We start from the raw sequence: 14,797 nt of genomic DNA, 5'->3' as shown, positions 1-14,797 counted from the left end.
TGACAAAATCCAACAGCCATTCATATTTAAAGTCTTGGAGAGATCAGGGATACAAGGCACATACCTAAACATAGTAAAGGCAATATACACAAGCCTATAGCCAAAATCAAACTCAATGGAGAGAAACTTAAATCAGTCCCACTGAAATCAGGGACAAGGCAAGGCTGCCCACTCCATATCTATTCAACATAGTTCTGGAAGTGCTAGCTGGAGCAATAAGACAAGTAAAGGAGATCAAGGGGATACGAATCGGAAAGGAAGAGGTAAAAGTTTCACTATTAGCAGATGATATGATAGTATACATGAGTGACCCCCAAAATTCAACCAGAGACCTCCTTCAGATGATAAAACACCTTCAGCAAAGTGTCTGGATATAAAATTAACTCGAAAAAATTAGAAGCCCTCTTGTATACCCAAGGCAAAAGGGCTGAGAAAGAAATCAGGGAAACAACACCCTTCACAATAGCCACTAATAACATAAAGTACCTTGGGGGTGACTTTAACCAAGCAAGTGAAAGACCTGTTTGAAAAAAAAAAAAACAAAAAAACTTCAAGTCTCTGAAGAAAGAAATTGAAGAAGATATCAGAAGATGGAAAGATCTCCTGTGCTCATGGGTTGGTCGGATTAACATAAAAAAATGCCCATCCTGCCAAAAGCAATCTACAGATTCAATGCAATTCCCATCAAAATAAAAATACAATTGTTTACAGACCTTGAAAGAAAAATTCGCAACTTCATATGGAGAAACAAAAAACCCGGAATCTCCAAAACGATCCTGTACAACAACAGATCATCCAGAGGTTTCTCCATCCCTGATCTCAAACTGTACTACAGAACAATAGTAATAAAAACTGCATGGTATTGGCATAGAAGCAGAAAGATGGATCAATGGAACCGAATAGAAGACCCAGAAATAAACTCAAACACCTATAAATACTTTATTTTTGACAAAGAACCCAAACCATTCAGTGGAAAAAAGACAGCACCTTCAACAAATGGTGCTGGTCCAACTGGATGACTGCATGCAGAAAAATGAAAATAGGTCCATATTTATCACCCTGCACAAAACTACAGTCAAAGTGGATCAAGGACCTCAACATAAAACCAGATACACTAAATTGGTTAGAAAAAAAGTAGGGAAGAGCCTGGAACTCATTGGCACAGGCAACAACTTCCTGAACAGAACTCCTACAGCACAGGCTCTAAGAGCAACAATAAATAAATGGGATTTCCTGAAACTGAAAAGCTTCTGTAAAGCAAAAGACATTGTCATCAGAACAAAATGACAGCCTAGAGACTGGAAAAGGTTCTTCACCAGCCCTATATCTGACAGAGGGCTAATATCCAGAATATATAAAGAACTAAATAAATTAAAAAGCAATAAATCAAGTAAAAAAGGGATATGGATCTAAACAGAGAATTCTCTGTAGAGGAATATAGAATGGCAGAGAAACACCTAAAGAGATAGTAAGAGCTGGAGAGGACAGGAACTCCATAAGGAGAGCAACAGAACAAGAAAATTTGAACACAGGGAACTTCCCAGAGACTCATACTCCAACCAAGGGCTATTCATGGAGATAACCTAGAACCCTGACAATGCAGCCACTTCTGATGAGATCTGATAGACTAAGATCAGAAAGAAGGAGAGGAGGACCTCCCCTATCAGTGGACTTGAGGAGGGGCATGCATGCAGAAAGGGGGGGGGGTTGTGGGACCGGGAGGGGAGGAGGGAGGGGCTTATGAGGGGATACAAAATGAATAAAGTTTAATTAATAAAAGTTAAATAAAAAATTTAAAAAAAAGAGATGCTCAACGTCCTTAGCCATCAGAAAGATGCAAATCAAAACAACCCTGAGATTTCACCTTATACCCATAAGAATAGTCACTTAAAAATCTCAAGTGACAACACATGCTGGAGAGGTTGTGGAGAAAGGGGAACCCTCCTCCATTGTTGGTGGGAATGTAAACTTGTACAACCACTTTGAAAATCAATCTGACTCTTTCTCAGACAATTAAAATAGTGCTTCCTTAAGATCCGGCTATACCACTCCTAGGCATATATCCAAAAGATGTTCAAGTACACAACAAGGACATTTGCTCAGCCATGTTTGTAGCAGCTTTAATTATAATAGAGAGAACCTGGATACAACCTAGATGTCCATCAATGGAGGAATGGATACAGAAATTGTGGTACATTTATACAATGGAATACTACTCAGCAATTAAAAACAAGGAAATCATGAAATTTTCAGGCAAATGGTGGGATCTAGAAAAGATCATCCTGAGTGAGGTATCCCAGGAGCAGAAAGACACAAATGGTATATACTCGCTTATATAGATCTATGAGATAGGATAAACATAATATAATATGTGCACCTAAAGAAGATGAACAACAAAGATGACCCGGGGAAAGATGATCAATCCTCACTTAGAAAGACAAATAGGATGAACATTTGTTGTAGGAGAAAACAAGTAACAGGACAGTAGCTTACCGCAGAGGGCCTCTTCTGTGTATCAAAGCAGATGCTGAGACTCATAACTTCTTTGGCAGAGTGCAGGGAATCATATGAAGGTAGGGGGAGTTAGTATAATCTAGAGAGGACAGGATCTCCACAAGGACAAAATATATCAGGACACAGGGGCCCTCTATGAGACTGTTTTTCCAACCAAGGACCATATAAGAATATAACCTAGATCCCTTCTTTGGATGTAGCACATGGTACCTAAGTAACCAAGTGGGTTACCCTAGTATGGGGAACAGGAACTATTTCTGACATGAACTTAACAACTGGCTTCTTTACCTGCCCCCCCCGCACCCCCTGAGAGAGGAACAGCCTTGTTAGGCCACAGAGGAGATATGGCAGCCAGTCATGAAGATACTTGATAAGCTAGGGTCAGATGGAAAGATAGGAGACCTCCCCTATCTGTGGACTTGGAAAGAGACAGGGAGGAGGTGAGTTAGAAAGGGTGGGATTGGGAGGGAATGTGGGAGCAGGTTACAGCTGGAATACAAAGTTAATAAACTGTAACTAATATTTAAAAAATAAAAGAAATTAAAGAGGATTGTAAAAAAAAAAATTGATCTTACTCCAGACACAGCTATGCCACTTTTGGGTACATGCCCAAATGATGCTCCACCATACCAGAAGAACACTTGTTCAACTATGTTTATGTCAGCTTTATTCATAATAGTCAGAGACTGGAAACCATCTAGATGTCCTTCAACTTAAGAATGGAGTGGAAAAATGTGGTACATTTACACAATGATATAATACTTACCTATTAAAAAACAAAGAAATCATGCAATTTTCAGGTAAACTGATGAAACTAGAAAAGATCCTCCTGAGTGAGGTAACCCAGAAAGACATTCCTGGTATTTACTCATTCATAAGTGGTTATTAGCTGTGTGACGTATAGGATAACCATGCTACAATTCACAGACCCAACAGACCCATAGAAGCTAAGTGACAAGGAGGTCCCAAGGGAGGATGCTTGAATCTCACTTAGAAGGTGAAATAAAATAGACATTGGAGGTGGATGGATGAAATGGTTGGAGAAGGGGTGGGTAGAGGAGCAGGGCTGGGAACTAGGAGTAGGGGAGCGGGGGAGAGAAGACCTAATGAGAGAACAGAATAAGAGATGAGGGGCATCTCTAGGACATGCCAGAGACCTGGGTTATGGGAAGTCTCAAGAAGTCTGTCGGTTCAACTCTAACTGAGACTTCTTGTAGCAGGGGATATGGAGCCTGAAATGGCAACCTTCTATATCCAGGCATAACTTACAGTACAGGGATAAGGATACCAACCCACCCACAAAATCTTTGACCCAAAATTTGTTCTGTCTACAAGATGTACAGGGACAAAGATGGAACAAAGATTGAGGGAATGGCCAGCCTAAGATTTGCCCTGACCAAGCCAATCTATGATACTATTAATGTTACTGTGCTATGCTTGTAGACAGGAGCCTAGCGTAACTCCATTGACAGGCTTCATCCACCAGCTGATGAAAGCAGATGCAGGGCCCCACAGGAAAACATTAGACAGAGCTTGGAGAGTCCTATGGATGAGTTGAGGGAATGATTGAAGGAGCTGATGGAGTCTAGGACCCCACAAGAAGACCTACAGACTCAACTAACCTGTGTTTATGGGGGTTTACATAGACTGAACCAACAATCCAAGAGCATACATGGACTGGTCCTAGGTGTCCTGCACATATGTAGCAGATGCAAAGCTTGAGTTCATGTGTTGCCCCCAACAACTGGAGTGGGGACCCTCTCTGTCTCTGAGGCCTTCCATTGGATCCTGTTCCCCCAACTCAGCTGACATGCTGAATTCAAGAGTTATGGGGTCATGGAACTTTATAGCAAAGCTTCAGGACAATCTTTGCCAGGTTAGATAAATCCTACAGGATGAAATCCCCTGCAGATAGAACCCTGAGCGTGATATATATACATGAGGTTTTATTGGTAAAGCCTATGCTTCAACATAGATGCTGGATGTCAGAAATGCAGAGAAAATGGAGTTTCTGCGACAGAACTTTGCAGGTACTGTGTGGAGCTCTTGGTAGGTCCAGAGTGATCTCACATGTATGCAAATGGCAAGACTATTGAATCAGTTACTGAAGCCTGTTGCATTCACATTGTGGTAATAGATGTCTGGATGACTGTCATGGAGCTGTGGGATTTACTGTTTTATGTTTGCTTTGTTGTTTTACTTCAATCTTTTTTTTTTCCTCCTAATCTTCCTTTTTATAGAGGATGCTTATTCCATGCCATTGTATGTTGGAAGTAGTAAGTTTATTTTATTTTATTTTAAACTTTGCAGGACTTGCAGCTAAGCTTCTGCCTTTAGAAGAGACTTTGGAAATTTTGAATAATGTTCTATTTTTTTTTTTTTTGTGATCCAGAATTTCATGATCTGCAAAGTCCGTGGTCCCTTAGGGGTCAGGAGAGTTTTGGCTTGCATGCTCTACAACATCATGTTTTCAGTGTTCAGTCTCTGACTTGTAGCACGATTTTGAAGGCCCAGGAACCTCTAGAAGGACTGGCCTGGCTGACGGAGGGTTCTAGGGCTATTCCTCTGCATCTGGCCCTGACCTTTCTGTTTCTAGTCCATTGCCAGGTTAACAAGCATTTGCTATATACTTCTGTCATCACTAATAGAGTAGTTCCTCCCTGCTGTGATAAACAGAAACAGTGAGCCCTTACTTTTCTCAGGTAATTTGTCATGATGATGAGAAAAATAACAACATGCTAGCATGAAGTTGAGTATTTTTATATTTATATTCTTGACAAATATTCATCTGTATTTACCTATTTCTTATAACACCTTCCCTTGTTTTTGTTAATACCTTTCTTCCCTTGTGTCATGAATAGAATTAGAAAATACCCCTTCTTCACATTTCTAAAATGTTTATATAAAATTGCAAATACTTTTTTAAAAAGATTTTTTCAAATGACACTTTAATGGTTTGGTATTCAGTATCTTAGGGTAATGTTAAAGAATGCATGCTGTTTATAATCTTCTCCTGTGTGTGGAAGGGTAGCAGGAGGACACATCCATATTAATTCATACTAAATGATAAACACAAAGATGTTCTTAAGGCATAATAATGCATTTAAAATTCCTCATCTTTGACTTTAAATAACCACAACGATTATTCAGGTGTGTTTGATGTGATCAAATTAGAGGCCAGAGAAAGAAAAATGTGTCCTAAAATTAAAAGGAGTACATGTGCTCTCATACTGGATTTGAACAGCTATGTGTGTGTGTGTGTGTACACATGTATGTAAGTATGTACATGTGTGTGAGCATGCCCATGAGTGTTTGTGTGTTTTCCCAGTGAGGTATGTGTGTAGACCAGAAGTTGGTGTTGGGTTGTTATCTTTTATTGCTCTCCACCTTATGTTTAAGACAGTGTCTCACACTGAACCTTGAATTAGATGTTTTTGCTAGACTGACTGGCTATAGAGCTCCTGGGATCCTCCAGCCCTGGGATTACTGATATGTACTGTCATGCCTGGGTTTTGACATGAATGCCGAGGATCCCAGCTCAAGTTATGCATGAGAAGCAAGGACTTTATCTACTGATTTATCTTCTCAGCCCCTTGACAAAATCTGAGGTATCGTGTATTCCTTGCTCTACTAAGGAAAGCCTCTAAAGCCTTTCATGGAAATGAATATTGAATTGGATTTAGAATGAACTACTTCATAATTACATTTTCTAAAAGAGACCATGATTTATTTACTTCACCAAGTCACTGAGAGTTTCACATATTATGGGAACATCAGCATTTTGTTCAAGATTGAAAAGTCTATAATTACGCATGGTGGAAAGTATTGCGAGAGTTGAAAAGGCGTCCCATACTTCCCTGTCCTCATTAAGCCCTTAAAAGTGCATTCAAGCACCAGAGTTTTCTCAAGTGACAGTCTGAATATGCTTTCCTTAAGACCAAAAACATTACTGTGGTAAAGAGAATGGTCTGATCAGCAACACTCTTTATATGGCCAGAAGGTACGAGCATGGAAATGAATCACCGTGGTGGCTATTGTCCCTTTCCTAACACCCAACCTGACTCAGCTCACAGCTACTAATTTGGGTCAGACAACTGGTTAGAGTTCAGAATTGAAAAGAATTGAATAGTATTATTAAAATTATATGCTGTGCTTTATTAAAGTAAATGTAAAAAAATATTATGTTTTCATTTAATGAAACCAGACATTTTCTTTCTTACAATGAGGCATTGTGAGTACTTTTTTTTTTTTTTTTTTTTTTTGGTCTGGATAGTATGGGAAAGATATGCTGGGTAAACAATTTCCTGCCTCTCTTGCTACGCTTCAGAAATAAAATGCCTACCATAAAAAATAAAAATTAAAAAAATCCCAAGACTAGATAGATTCTTGTATATCATGATTTACTATAAATATGCATGAAACAGTAAAGGAAAATCACAAATTGTAACAATAATTAGGTTAATCACAGTGTGAATGAGAAAAGACAGTGAAAAGATAATGACATAAATTGACACACATGTTAAAATTACCCAACTACAATGTTAATGCTTTTAAAATAAACATGCTTCCTAAAAACATCATGTATTCTCTTGAAACAAATAAAACATTAGAAAGTCTCAGCCAAGAAGTAATTATAAAGAGAATGTCTCCATTTTGAATCTGAAATGTACCCTCAAGACCATGTAGTAAAAGAGTTTGTCCTGACAGCAGCAGTAATGGGAGGAGGTAGGGAATATGCACAGCCTACTTGGATATCCGGAGATCACCGGAAGTGTTCCTTGCAGGGGACTGTAGGATTACAGTCCAGCCTCTGTCTGTTTTCCCTTCCTGGCCACGACGTGAGTGACTTTGCTTTACATGTCTTCTGGCTATGGTGTACCACGTCACAACAGGCTTGAGGCAGTGGAAACAGCTTATTATAGAGTGGAGCCAGCAAAGGTAAGATTTGAAACTGTCCTTTCTTCCTCATAAATTGATCATTGTATGTATTCATTATGATCATAGAAAGGCAGTTAAATAAGAAAATAATTGGACATTGTTGAATTACAAGTACAATAAACAACATTAGAAATAGGCTGAATGTTCTCTGGTAGATAGGGATTAAAGAGAATGATAAAGGTGAATGTGGATCTCAACAATTTATGCTCTCTGAGCATAGAGAAAATAAATTAAACCAACAAGCAACATCCACAAGAATTGTGACATGGTATGTTCTGTTAGCATGTTCATCATCCTGCTTCAGCACAGGGCTCAGTGTGACTGAAATAATGTGTCCAAAGACACAACCCTACAAACTTCAGAAGCATGTGAATCTTCAGTAAAGCTGAGAATTCACACTGACACACATTGTTAAATAAATGCCAAGAAGACTTGAAAACAGTCTAAGAAAAGGTGTAGGGTTTTTCTTTCTTTCTTTCTTTCTTTCTTTCTTTCTTTCTTTCTTTCTTTCTTTCTTTCGTAAGTAAAATACCAAATCATAGCAAGAGTTTTCTCACCTGAAACTAATAAGACAAAAAGAAAGAACTGACCATATTTCAGTTATTAAAAAGAAAGCAATTTGAGCCACAAATTCTAAAATCAGACATTCAGATTTCTTTTGAAAATGAAAAGAATATTGAGATATTTGAGATGAAAGAAAATGGATGATTTGTTACTAGCATTCAGATCCTCATATAATGGCTCACTGATGTTCCGTCAAGAAAATGAAATTATAACATAAGAAGGCTTGGAATTTTAGAAAGCAAAGGAGTTTGGCACAAATAGGAGGGAATGTCATAAATGGTCATGACAGCCCCAAATTCTATTTGACATTTTACATTTAAATGTGTTTTTATTTTAATTTTTTCATGTTATATATTTTGATCACATTGTTTCCTCTCCCCCAAGTCTGCCCAGCTCCTACAAACCTCCTTCCCATATCTAACTTCTTGCTCTCCCTGTTTTTTCAGAAATACAAAAAAAAAAAAAATCACTGAAGAACAAAATGAAAATCAAAAGAGAGAGAATGAGAGAGAGGAGAAACAAGACAGCAAAACCAACAAAACCCTAAACAAGAAAAACAACAATGAAAAGCACATTCTTTAAAAATCCAGAGATCCATCACTGTGCTGTATGGCCAAAGGGCAGCAGGAGCCACTAAGATGTTCAATTATGTGTTGGAGAGATGGGAGAGAAAGAGAAGTGAAACAGTTTGACCATTACAAAGAGGAGAAGTAAGGGAGGAGAAGTAAGTAGCCTGATGTTCACATATATAAATACACTTAAATATATATATATATATATATATATATATTCTTAGATAGAGGAATATATTTCCTTCTATGTTCTGTATATTGATCCTCAATCCTCTGAGCATCTATATCTATATTTATCATCCATACCTCTTTATTATGTATACTTAAATATAGATATAATTGAGGATTGAGGTTTAATATCTACAATATACAAGAAAGAATAACAAGCTATCAAGAAAACAACAATCTAATAAAAATGACTTTTAGCGTTTTCAAAAGAAGAAATATAGGTGCTAAGGAATAATTTTTTAAATGTTCTTCATCCTTAGAAATAAGGTAAGTATAAATTAAAGCTACTTTGAGATATCAGCTTACCCTAGTCAGAATGGCTGATGAGATGGATCAGTGTTTAATTGAATACTTATTGCTATTGTGGAGGATCTAGATTCAGGTTCTAGCACCCAAATGGAAGCTCACAATTATTCATAACCTTCCAGGGAATCTGATACTTTTCAGCCCTCCATGGACACCAGGCACACATGTGGTGAACATACAGACAGGTAAGCTTAATACTCATATATAAAATAAATATATGTTTAAGATTACACACACACACACACACAAATAGAAGAGAAAAGAAATGGAAAAGGTATTTAAGGGGGGAAAGGGGAAACTTACTCAGTGTTGATGGGAATGCAACTAATTTGGAATGGCATGAGATTTCAACAGCTCTGAAAATCAGTACAGAGATTTCTCATGGCATAAACTCAACCTATTCTACATGCTGCTATTTCCATGTTAGCTGCTGCTCTACTCATAATAGCTAGAAAATGCAATTAGTCCTTGAAATCATGAATGGATGATGAAAATGTGGTATATATACACAATGAAATTCTATTCAGCTACAAATTAAAAACAATGAGAGCTCTTAGGCTACAGTCAGATGGACTGGGGGAGGGTAATGGAAAATGAGGGAGGAAGGATGCTATTGGGAGGAGATGAGGGAGAGGACTACAGCTGGGATACAAAATGAATAAATTATAATTAATAAAAATAAATTAATTTAAAAATAAAAAAACAAAATAATGTAATTTGCAGGTAAATGGATGGAACTAGAAAATATTATAATGAATGAGGAAGCCCACACCCAACAGAGAATTTTTAAATGTTGTCTTTTATGTTTGGATCCTAGCTTTGAATATTTATTTTTCAGTGAATAAAACGAAGTAAATGTAGAATCAAATAAAGTAGAAAAGACCATTAGGGAACTTTGGGGAAGACTTAACTGTGGAGCAGGATGAGTGATAAATATGAATTAGAAAAGGAGGGATAGATACATACTGAAGTGATTGGGTAGCCTTCGGAATTGGTACAGGCCACACCAGGCTTCAAGTTTTGAGAACAAAGGAGATTTTTTACTTGGTGGGGCAAGTAAGTAGGGATCTAGGGTGGATGCCTCTGATTGGGGCAAATGCAGATAAAAAGCAGCAGCAGCAGCAGCAGCAGAAGAGGAAGAAGAAGAAGAAGAAGAAGAAGAAGAGGAAGAGGAAGAGGAAGAGGAAGAGGAAAAAGAAGAAGAAGAAGAGAAGAAGAAGAAGAAGAAGAAGAAGAAGAAGAAGAAGAAGAAGAAGAAGAAGAAGAAGAAGAAGAAGAAGAAGGCATTTTTTTGTTGGTTGGTTGGTTAGTTGGTTGGTTGATCATTGGTTGGTGGTTGGTTGGTTGGTTGGTTGGTGTTGTACAGTAGTTGAGTTTTTAAGGAGAAAATGGGGGAGTCTGTGTTAGGATGAACTGGTAAATCCCGATTGGACAGGTTAGTCAGGGTAGCCAAATAATAAAATTTGGCTGTTGGACGTTAGTGTTTAGTCTCAAGAATGAGTCAATCTTCAAATAAGTGAGCGGGCCTTGAAGAGAGCTTTAGAATTGTACTCTAACGGGTTTTAGCAAGGAACAGAAAAGGGTAGAGTATAAAACATGGCGGTTTGTATTTTCGCCATGCTCAGATCTGTTAGAGAACACTCCATATACCACAAAGTGTGTTTGAAATGCCGTAAGGAAAAGTAATAATTTATAAGCTTCATTTAAAAATATATAACATATATTAAACCAAATACATGAGTAAAGTATGTATATATATTATGAGTATTTTTATATATATTATATAACTATACATAGTTTAATACAGTAATATATAATATATATTTATATATAAACACACATATTTATATATAAAGCTATATCTACAGTTAATACATATTATAAAATAAAGCATACAACTACATATATATATGTAGTTTCATAATTTACTCCAAATAGGACTATAATGATACCCCAAGAAGGCATAGAGTATCAAATAAGAAGACTAAAAAAAATGTGTCACTCCCACTTCCCATCTAATAAACTTCTTTTTGCAGCAAATAGAGGCTATTACTACAGCTGGTCAAGGTGAAGAGATGAAATGACTTTAGAATGCCCATTCTGAATGGGGACATCTATAATACAACTCCTATATGAAGAGAGCAGTGTGGAAGAAATGACAGAAAGTTAGGACTGGAGGGTGTGTGTGGGATGGGCCGAGCTAATATGAAATAGTATTTTCGGGACATGACCAGGATGTTGCATCAATCACATCCCTGCATGGAAAGGGCAAGGACTCACAAGTTTCCACACCTAACTGAAGAGCTACAGGCAGGATAACTGCTAAGGTAGAAAGTTTTTATTCAGGGACAGCTCTTTGATAGATAAGATGAAGACATTTTGAGAAGAGAATATAGGGAAAGATGAGAGGAGTTGGGAGGGAGTTCATGATGAAAAAATGATAATCATGTGTGAAAATCTAAACAAAATAATACACATTTTAAAATCATTATGTTTATAAAGAAGAGACTGAAGTAAATGAATTGTATATAAGTCTTCCAAATTAAAGTATAATCCACTAGATATGGGATAATGTACTGTGACATCAAATTATATATATATATATATATATATATATATATTAATATTTGAATATATCATTAAGAAAAATTCCAAAAGAAATATTCTTATAAATAAATTAAATCCTGAGAAAATATTAACCTGCTACATTGGAAAGAAAAAAAGACCAAAGTCTGAGAAATGGAGACAAAAAATATAAAACAAAATATATTGGGTATAAATCATAAAATATCAATAAGTACCTTAAATATTAATTGTATTAATGTATAAATGGGGAGTTTGGCAGACTGGAAAAAACAAAAACAAAGTGCCGTTTAGAAGACATCCCCTTCAAGTGCTACTATACTTACAGGTAAATGTAAGCTGACAGACCATTTTTGGGTTCTAGAACTACACAAGTAATTCTTAGATGACAAAAAGCAGAGACACTTTACATTAACAGTTGCAGGTTGAACTAAAAGTGCTAAAATATTTTCTTTGAGAATTATTCTGATTAAAAAAGTAATGATAGTCTACAGACTCAAAATAAATATTTTCAAAACATGTATTAGACAGAAATGTTGTATCTAGAATGCCTGAAGAATCAAAGACCTGGGACTAAACAAAGCATCCACTCAGTGAGTGGGCAAAGCTATAAGCAGGCATCTTAGTGTAGAGGATACAGTTAGAAACTACATGCAAAGATATCAGCATTAATAGTCATTAGAGAGAAAGTTGATGTTATAATGAAACATTACGTCTGTATCAGAATGTCAAGGTAAAAATAATCTAGCATAATTGTAAAAGTCATGAAGCAATGAAAAATTTTTAACAAAACATACAAATAATAATAAAAACCATGCAGCTCTACCCTAGCAGTTTTTAAACCAGTGAAGAAATGCAGCATAACAAAGATCCAAGGGAAACAATCTTCTTGGTGCAGTCAGGGCTTTGAGAGCATCTAACGTTTTATTCCCAGCACCAACAATGGTTTCCTCTCAGCTCTTGAGGCTGTTGAAGTGTGTGTGTTAATACATTTTATACTCCCCTGCTGAAGATGTCACTGGTGTTTGTCCTCTTCTCACCAAAGCAATCTCTTAAGTGTTTGTCCTCAGCCTTCTTTTGGTGGACACGTTCCTACAGACTGAGCGTCAGCTGCAGTCCTCAGCACTGGCCTCTTTTGATGACTGTAAACAGTTTATTCAGAACACTCTCTGAAGCTGGCCCCAACAGGTGAGCTGTGAGCTTTCTCCTGAGCACAGCCCTGTGTAGCCTGAGGCTGGGGGAGCTTGCAGAGAGAGTGCGCTCACATTTTCAGCAAAGTTAGCAGTCCGTGGCCCACGTCTTAGCGTCCTCTTCGCCGCTAATGACGCCTTCTTCCACCCCGCACCTGCTCTGGTGTTCTCCACTTAGACTTAGATTGACGTGATGGATGCTGCCACTTTAACAAGTCATTTCTGCGAGTGGGTGCTCAGTCTCAAGGTCTTTCCACCTCTTCAGGTGTTTCATAGACAACAACATACGTGTGCTCTATTTTAATTAGCAAAATATATTTGTGTACGTGGAGGTATAATGAGCCCTGTGTGAAACTTGAGATTGATTCCCTCTTAGTCTAATGAGACTGGATTATTGAAATTTCCTAACCACTACGAAAGATAAAAGGAATAGAATCCAACAGGAGCCGTGATTTCACATGGCCTGGTGTGTGCATGTGTGTGGGGTGGAGGGCAGAGGTCAGCGGTCAGCGTCAGTGTCCTCCTCTGTAGAGCCATGTTTGCTATAAATTAATTCTCTTCTTCATCTTCTTATTTAGACTTATTTAGACTTATTTTAGACTTATCTTATTTAGACTTATTTAGTAGAGCTTATGAATGGGTGCTTTCTTCTGCTAGAGAACCTCAATGTTTCTGACATTGCTAACTATTCAGACATCTCATCCAAGTCCAGTTTTTTTCTCCTTTAATTGGAAATATTCATCCTGCTTAATAAATTATCATAGTTTCAGCAGGGTTTTTTGTTGTTCCTGGAGGTAGAAGGTTATTACTATGCTGATGGAACTGTCATAAATTAAGCTAGCTCTTCACAAGTATGTGCTGCAGGAATTTGTCCTCTTCTCACCAATGGACTCTCTCAGGTGTTTGTCCTCAACCTTTCCTCAAAATGTTTTCATGAAAATGACTACATACTCACTTTCGGGGAACACCGTTACGGAGAGGTTCAATGGTACTCTCTGTGAATGTGCAGCATCTAGCAGCGATGAGTGAAAAGGAGAAGAAGAGCATTTATTTAATAAGTTCCCATTAGTGATCTAGAATCTGGACCATATACTAGTTCCAAAACCTTTCTAACAAGCAGACAAACAAATAACTCACTGTTGTACTGTTGTAGTGGCTGCTGATATTTTATTTAATTTACAGCCAATCACTCCAATGCCATAGCCTTCTATTTTCTACAAAATAAATTATTAAATGCACTAGAAAATTAGCCAAGTCACTTTCATGAAACTCTCCCTGTCCAAAACTTTATATAAACCAGGAGAAAGAAGTATTTATAAGGCTTAGTATCTAGGAAAAGTAAGGAAATGTGTCACTTTTAGGGATCCACGCTATCACCATGAGTTGAGTCTACACACTTACATATGTACTGGGATTGTCTACCAATGTTCTGTATGTAAATTCCATCTGCCTAGTTTTTGCTGCTACAGCATAACACTTGAGTCAAGAGCTTTATTAGAAAAAAAAGTGAGGCTCACTTAGACCATTTTTAGAAGCTTAGTGCTGGTTTCACACTGAGTGTCTGTGAAAGCAAGAGAGAGAACATTATGAGAGAGGAGTTCACAGATTAGGAAGGGGATGTCCTTGCTCTTTGGTAATGAACTTCTCTTGAGAACTACCTTGGGTCCTATGAGAATCCCCTTAGCCCTTTCCACAGGCAGAGCCTTCAGTGACCTAAAAACCTCTTAACAGGTCCCTACCCCTTGAATGTGCAACCTCATCTTAACCTTGCCACTCTGGCATGCAAGCTTCAGACACATGAGTCTCTGGGGGGATACATACAAACCATATCCAACCTACAGCAATGTCTCGAGCATATTACGGACAGGCTACTGCTAATATTGACATCTAGCCTCGCCTTGT

Source organism: Meriones unguiculatus, chromosome 20, assembly GCF_030254825.1.
Source record: "Meriones unguiculatus strain TT.TT164.6M chromosome 20, Bangor_MerUng_6.1, whole genome shotgun sequence".
Taxonomy (NCBI): Eukaryota; Metazoa; Chordata; class Mammalia; order Rodentia; family Muridae; genus Meriones; species Meriones unguiculatus.
Note: the sequence above shows the minus strand (reverse complement) of the source record.